This window comes from Arachis hypogaea, chromosome 14 (assembly GCF_003086295.3).
Source record: "Arachis hypogaea cultivar Tifrunner chromosome 14, arahy.Tifrunner.gnm2.J5K5, whole genome shotgun sequence".
Classification (NCBI taxonomy): Eukaryota; Viridiplantae; Streptophyta; class Magnoliopsida; order Fabales; family Fabaceae; genus Arachis; species Arachis hypogaea.
In genome coordinates, this window is record NC_092049.1 from 85,520,765 (window position 1) to 85,528,699 (window position 7,935).

Genomic DNA, 7,935 nt, shown 5'->3' on the forward strand with positions numbered 1-7,935 from the left:
ACCAATTGGCGCGCTCTCAATTGCGTTGGAAAATAGACATCTTGGGCTTTCCAGCAATATATAATAGTCCATACTTTGCTCCAGATTTGATGGCCCAAACTGGCGTTAAACGCCAGCTAAAAACTTTCTGGTGTAAAATGCTAGAACTGGCACCAAAACTGGAGTTAAACGCCCAAACTGGCACCCAAGCCGGCGTTTAACTCCAAGAACAGACTATGCACGTGAAAGCTTTAATGCTCAGCCCAAGCACACACCAAGTGGGCCCCGAAAGTGGATTTCTGCACTATCTGCACTTAGTTACTTACTTTCTGTAAACCATAGTAACTAGTTTAATATAAATAGCACTTTTTACTATTGTATTCACATGCTATCATAGACTATCATACCTTGGACTTAGAGGCTGGCCTCACGGCCATGCCTAAACCTTCTTCTTCTTATGTATTTTCTACAGTGGAGTTTCTACACCTCATAGATTAAGGTGTGGAGTGATGACATGTCACCATGTCATGTTTTTCTATGCTTTTTCATATAAGAAATTGATGATTTGTGCTTAAATATCGCATTCTTTTGTGCTTAAAAGGTATATTTCCTTGATCTTTTAATTTTATAAATCTTGTAGGAAATAAGGAGAAGAATAAGCAAAGAAGCACAAAATAAGAAAAAAAAGAGCTTTGGGGCACACTTTGAAGTTGGAGCACATTTTGGAGCCTTAGGCCACGCTTTTAAAAGCGTGGCCCATGACCAAACCAAGGGAAGAAAAGCGTTTGTCACAACAAGGAGCAAAGGCACAAAGCTCTTTCCAAGAGCCTAAAGCTCTTGCCAAGAGCTTTGTTTCAAAAGGCAAGGCAAAACTCAAAGCAAAGCTCTTGCCCAAAGCTCTTACCAAGAGCTTTTTCGGGCTTGCCTCAAGGAAAATGAGCTTGGAGGAAAAAATTTTCACTAAGTTAAACTTGGGCGCTCACAGATGACCATGCCTCCTTCAAAGGGCCATAACTTGAGCTACAGATGTCCGATTAATGTGCTTCTAGTTGCGTTGGAAAGCTGACATTCAAAACTTTCCAACGATATATGGCAATCTATATTTGGCATGAAATTGAGGCACGATTAAAAGGCATCTTTAAGGACTAAAAATAAGCAAAAATGAATCAAAGTGGCTTCACCAGGATTCGAAGAGGGAGACCAAGGGAAGCAAGGAAGTAGCGCTCTCCTTGAGAGCTCTAAGCTCTCCTTGAGAGCTTTATCGTGGGTCTCCTCATGAAAATGTAAGAAAAAGGGCTCACAAAATGCTTCCATCATGGTTCGAACTTGGAGTTTCTCTCCAAAACAAAGGGGTGCTTCTAATAGAGCTCTTACGGAGAGCTTTGAGCTCTTGGGGAGAGCTTTACCCTGGGAGTGTGACCCATGGTCCAAAAATCAAATTAATTCAATCTTGCACCAAAATTTAAAAGCCCATGGACATCACTTCAAGGCACAAGAACAAGTTAGCGTAGGAATTTATTTTTAATTGTAATTTGTTTAGAATTTCATTTTTCATTTTCAATTTCATTTTGTGAAAAGCCTATAAAAAGGCATCTGCTTCATTTCTTTAGGAGGTGAGCTCTAATAGAGAGTAGTAGTAGAGAGCTCTCTCTTTTAATTTTTCCTTTTTGAATTTGAGAATTGAATTCGGCTCTTAGTTCTTCTTCCTGCATTTTTGCTTTCTTCTGCAACATCTGTTCTTGGAATTGGAATTGAGATTGTAGAGCCTCATTGATTCTAAGTTTGAGAATCATCTTTTACCTCTCTTCTCAATTGTTCTAAGAATTAGATTTGAGTTTAATCTTCTGTTTTCATCTTCTTTTTCTAAAAGATTTACTGGTCTGTTTTGGGAATTGGAGAATTGGATTTAAGTTTTATTTACTGTCTTCCATTTTATTTTCTTTTGCAATTACTATCTTGCTTGATCAAGAGTGCAATTGAGATCTAGATCTGCTTTCTAATCTCATTTCTCTTCTTTGATCTTAAATTTCTCTTTAGGATTTCATAATTGAGTTAAGTTTCCTTGCTGTTTCTTTCTTTAAGAAATTTTCCTTTTTGTTTTGCTACTGGATTGAATCCCTTCATCTAACAGCTTCTTAATTTGCTTCAATTTACATTTTCCTGTTGAATTCTTAATCCCATTACCCAATTCCCTTTTACTGTTCAAGCAATTTACATTTCCCAGTAATTTAGATTCAGCAAATTTAAGTTTCTTGCACTTTAAGTTTTAGTCATTTACTTTTCTTGCAATTTAAGTTTCAGCTATTTTACTTTTTTGTTCTTTAAGTTACTTGTAATTTTACTTTCTGCATCTTTAAGATTCTTGCAATTTACATTTTGCTGGCTACATTTCATCCAATTTCACTTCAATGTTAGCTTAACTAAACTAATCACCCACTAAAGTTGCTTGATCCATCAATCCTGTGGGATCGACCTCACTTTAAGTGAGTTATTACTACTTGATGCGATCCAGTATACTTGCCGGTGAGTTTTAGGTGTTGGAATTCTGTTTCCAACCCATCAAGTTTTTGGCGCCGTTGCCGGGGATTGATTAGATTGACAATGATTAAGTGGGTGAGAAGTCTAGATCAAGAATTTTTTTTGTTTTTGTTCTCTGTTCTAAGTTGAAACCAAGGTGTTTGTGTTTTTGCCTCACTAAGAAATTCTTTCTTTGTGACATGAATTTCAATTTTCATTGATATTTCATTTTACAAAATACAAATGAAGTTCAACTCATCTTATGGTCAAACAAAATTTTATGGGATATTATCCACCATCAACAATCTCTAATGGTGGCTGGGAATATCACCTAGAAACTTCAAATTCTGGGCACTCCAATTCATGGAGCCATGCTTCAGAACCACAAGATGAGAAAGAAAATCATATGGGATATTTCCCTCCACCACAAAATGATTCAAGTCATTATTCCAATAGTGGCTGGGAGTATTACCAAGAAACTGCAAATTCTGAGCAGTCAACTCACATGAGGGATTGTCTAACCTCACCTCCCACTTCTACATTTGAAAGTTCTTCATTACTTGATTATGCCTCAACACAAAGTTTCCTCCAAAATCCATACAAGTCATCCCATCAATCACACTACTCATTCCACACCCCTCAACACAACTTCACCACAACACAACACATTCATGTCACCAAAATTTCTCTCAACCTTCATCTCTTGAACCAGTAGATGAGGATTACCTTCAATGGTCCAAAGAACCCATAGAAAGCCGATGCCAAGCCATTGAAATACACAAAAAACTCGTGAAAAGATACACACAATCCTAATCCTGGAAAGAAATCATCCTCAAGAAGATGAATGAGCCCTCAGAGCAAATAAGGAGGAACCTAGAACCATCAAACAGAGAGGATGAAGACCAATGTGTGGGTGAGGAAGTGGAAATACAAGATGAGGAAGCCTATGTTTGAACCTGTGGCTTCATATTTACAGAAGCTAATTGAGGTGATAGAGTGATGAGCGGATAATTTATACGCTTTTTGGCATTGTTTTTAGTATGTTTTTAGTATATTTTAATTAGTTTTTATTATGTTTTTATTAGTTTTTAAATAAAAATCACTCTTCTGGACTTTACTATGAGTTTGTGTGTTTTTCTGTGATTTCAGGTATTTTCTGGCTGAAATTGAGGGACCTGAGCAAAAATCTGATTCAGAGGCTGAAAAAGGACTGCAGATGCTGTTGGATTCTGACCTCCCTGCACTCAAAGTGGATTTTCTGGAGCTGCAGAAGCCCAATTGGCGCGCTCTCAATTGCGTTAGAAAGTAGACATCCTGGGCTTTCCAGAAATATATAATAGTCCATACTTTACTCGAGATTTGATGGCCCAAACAGGCGTTTCAAGTCAGCTCAAGAATTCTGGCGTTTAACTCCAAAACTGGCACAAAAGCTGGAGTTAAACGCCCAAACTGGCACAAAAGCTGGCGTTTAACTCCAAGAAAAGTCTCTACACATGGAAGCTTCAATGCTCAGCCCAAGCACACACCAAGTGGGTACGGAAGAAGATTTTTGCATTAATTACTGATTTCTATAAACCCTAGGCTACTAGTTTTCTATAAATAGGACCCTTTGCTATTGTATTTTCATCTTTGAGTAGTCTTATGCTCTCTTAGACCACGTTGGAGGCTGGCCTCACGGCCATGCTTAGACCTTGTTCTTATGTATTTTCAACGGTGGAGTTTCTACACACCATAGATTAAGGTGTGGAGCTCTGCTGTTCCTCATGAATTAATGCAATTACTACTATTTTTCTATTCAATTCACGCCTACTTCTTCTCTAAGATATCACTTGTTCTTCAACTTGATGAATGTGATGATCCGTGACAGTCATCATCATTTTCACCTATGAACGTGTGCCTGACAACCACCTCCGTTCTACCTTCGATTTTGAGTGTGTATCTCTTGGGTTTCTGATCTAAGATTGGAACCTTCGTGGTATAGGCTAGAATTATTGGCGGCCATTCCTGAGATCCAGAAAGTCTAAACCTTGTCTGTAGTATTCCGAGTAGGATCTGGGAAGGGATGACCGTGACGAGCTTCAAACTCGCGATTGTGGGGCGTGTGACAGACGCAAAAGGATCAATGGATCCTATTCCGACTTGATCGAGAACCGACAGCTGATTAGCCGATGTTGTGACAGAGCATCAGGACCATTTTCACTGAGAGGATGGGATGTAGCCATTGACAACGGTGATGCCCAACATAAAGCTTTCCATGGAAAGGAGTATGAATGATTGGAAGAAGTCAATAGGAAAGCAGAGGTTCAAGGGGAAAAAAGCATCTTCATACACTTATCTGAAATCCACCAATGAATTACATAAGTATCTCTATCTTTATTTTATGTTTATTTTCATCACCTTAAACTCCATAACCATTTGAATCCGCCTGACTGAGATTTACAAGGTGACCATAGCTTGCTTCAAGCCGATAATCTTCGTGGGATCGACCCTTACTCACGTAAGGTTTATTACTTGGACGACCCAGTGCACTTGCTGGTTAGTTGTACGGAATTGTGACAAAATGTGATTCACGTTTGAGAGTACCAAGTCTTTGGCGCCATTGTTGATGATCACAATTTTGTGCACCAAGTTTTTGGCGCCGTTGCCGGGGATTGTTCGAGTTTGGACAACTGACGGTTCATCTTGTTGCTTAGATTAGGTATCTTTTCTTCAGAATTTTTAAGAATGAATTCTAGAGTTTCAAGGTGATGTTCCCACCATCACAAAAGCTGATTGATTCTCATCAATTTAGCTATTGAATGTAATGTCCTGCTGAAGTTTGGCCAAACATGTCTAATCTTTTTAGACTGAAGCTTTAGACTAACATTGCATGATTCCTGGAATTCTTATTAAAAGTTTTGAATCTCTTTATTTTCTTTTCCATATAAGTTTCGAAAATCACAAAAAAAATTTATAAAACTATAAAAATAAAAAATATTTTATGTTTCTTGTTTAAATCTAGTATCAATTTTTAAGTTTGGTGTCAATTGCATGTTTCTATTTTTCTTGCATTTTTCGAAAAATTCATGCATGTGTCTTCATTAATCTTCAAGTTGTTCTTGATGATTTCATAGTTCTGATCTTTAAATTCTCTTGTTTAGTGTGTTTTGTTGTTTTTCATATGCATTTTTACATTGTTATAGTCCTTAGTATACAAACATTTAAAGTTTGGTGTCCTGCATGCATTGTTTATTTGATCTTAGTTGCATTTTTTATTGTTTCTCATCATCAAAATCTAAAAATATTTTTAAAACTATGTCTTTTCAAGTCAATAATACAGAGAATTGAAGATTCAGAACATTCAGCAGAGGAATCAAACAGAAAAAGCTGGGCGTCCAAAATGCCCAGTGAAGAAGGAAAACTGGCTTTTAAACGCCAGCCAGGGTACCTGGCTGGGCGTTTAACACCCAAAAAGGTAGAGTTTTGGGCGTTAAACGCCAGAATGGGCACCATTCTAGGCGTTTAATGCCAGGATGACACTAGAGGGAAGATTTTGTTTTTAATTCACAATTTTTTCAAGTTTTCATAATTTTTCAAAATAAAATCTTTTTCAAATCATATCTTTTCAATCATATCTCTTTCAAAATCAATTTCTTTCCATTTTATATTCATTTTTACCATTTTCAAAAATCCTTGCTTCAATTAAAGATTTACTTCAAAACTTTCAAGTTGTTACTTGCCTATTAAGAAAGGATCAAACTTTAAATTTTAAAATCATATCTTTTAATTTTTTGATAGTCAAGTAATCAACTTTAATTTTAAAAATTTTTCTTTTTCTAAATTGATTTTCAATCATATCTTTTCAAACATATCTTTTCAATCACATCTTTTTCAAAATTAATTTTTTTTCAATCATATCTTTTTCTAATTTCAAAATCTTTTTCAAAAATCACTTTATTTCTTTCACAATCTTAGTTTTCGAAAATCTCAATCAAATTTTCAAATTTCTTTTTAAATCTTTTAATTAATTTTCGAAAATTCTTCCCTTCTTCTCACATCCTTCTATTTAAGGGACTAAGACTCCTCCTCAAGGTACAATTCGAACTCCCTCCTTCTTTATATGTTCGAATTCTCCTCTCTCTACCTCCTCCTTCTATTCTTCTTTTCCTCTGACACCTCAAGGAATCTCTATACTGTGACATAGAGGATTCTATACTTTCTTGTTCTCTTCTCTTTCATATAAGCATGAACAAAGATAAAGGCATACTTGTTCAAGCTGATCCTGAACCTGAAAGGACCTTGAAGAGAAAGCTAAGAGAAGCTAAAGAACAATTCTCTTTAGAGGGCCTAACAGAGCTCTTCAAAGAAGAAGAAACTATGGCAGCCAAAAACAACAACAATGCCAACAATACAAGGAAGGTGCTTAGTGACTTTACTTCACCTACTCCCGACTTCTATGGGAGAAGCATCTCAATCCCTGCCATTGGAGCAAACAACTTTGAGCTTAAGCCTCAATTAGTTTCTCTAATGCAACAGAATTGCAAGTTTCATGGACTTCCATTGGAAGATCCTCATCAGTTCTTAGCTGAATTCTTGCAAATCTGTGACACTGTCAAGACCAATGGGGTTGACCCTAAAGTCTACAGACTTATGCTTTTTCCTTTTGCTGTAAGAGACAGAGCTAGGACATGGTTGGATTCACAACCTAAAGAAAGCCTGAACTCTTGAGAAAAGCTAGTCAATGCCTTCTTGGCAAAGTTCTTTCCACCTCAAAAATTGAGTAAGCTTAGAGTGGAAGTCAAAACCTTTAGACAGAAGGATGGTGAATCCCTCTATGAAGCTTGTGAGAGATACAAGCAATTGATCAGAAGGTGCCCTTCTGACATGCTTTCAGAATGGAGCATCATAGGAATCTTCTATGATGGTCTGTCTGAACTATCCAAGATGTCATTGGATAGCTCTGCTGGAGGATCTCTTCATCTGAAGAAGACGCCTGCAGAAGCTCAAGAACTCATTGAAATGGTGCAAATAACCAATTCATGTACACCTTTGAAAGGAATCCTGTGAATAATGGGACAACTCAGAAGAAATGAGTTCTTGAGATTGATACTCTGAATGCCATATTGGCTCAGAATAAAATATTGACCCAACAAGTTAATATTATTTCTCAGAGTCTGTCTGGAATGCAAGCAGCAACAGGCAGTACTAAGGAAGTTTCCTCTGAAGAAGAAGCTTATGATCTTGAGAACCCAGCAATGGAAGAGGTGAATTACATGGGAGAACCCTATGGAAATACCTATAATCCTTCATGGAGAAATCATCCAAATCTCTCATAGGATCAACAGAGACCTCAACAAGGTTTCAACAACAATAATGGTGGAAGAAACAGGTTTAGCAATAGCAAGCCTTTTCCATCACCTTCTCAGCAACAGACAGAGAATTCTAAGCAAGACCACTCTG

The 7,935-nt window shown here is 37.1% G+C and overlaps 1 non-coding gene across 1 annotated transcript; it reads right to left on the bottom strand.

Moving 5' to 3' along the window:
* Positions 1–7,257: 7,257 nt before the first annotated feature.
* On the bottom strand, positions 7,258–7,365 carry LOC112746581 (small nucleolar RNA R71). The gene has a single exon (XR_003174458.1). It is a non-coding gene; the product is annotated as a small nucleolar RNA R71 (small nucleolar RNA).
* Positions 7,366–7,935: the final 570 nt, after the last annotated feature.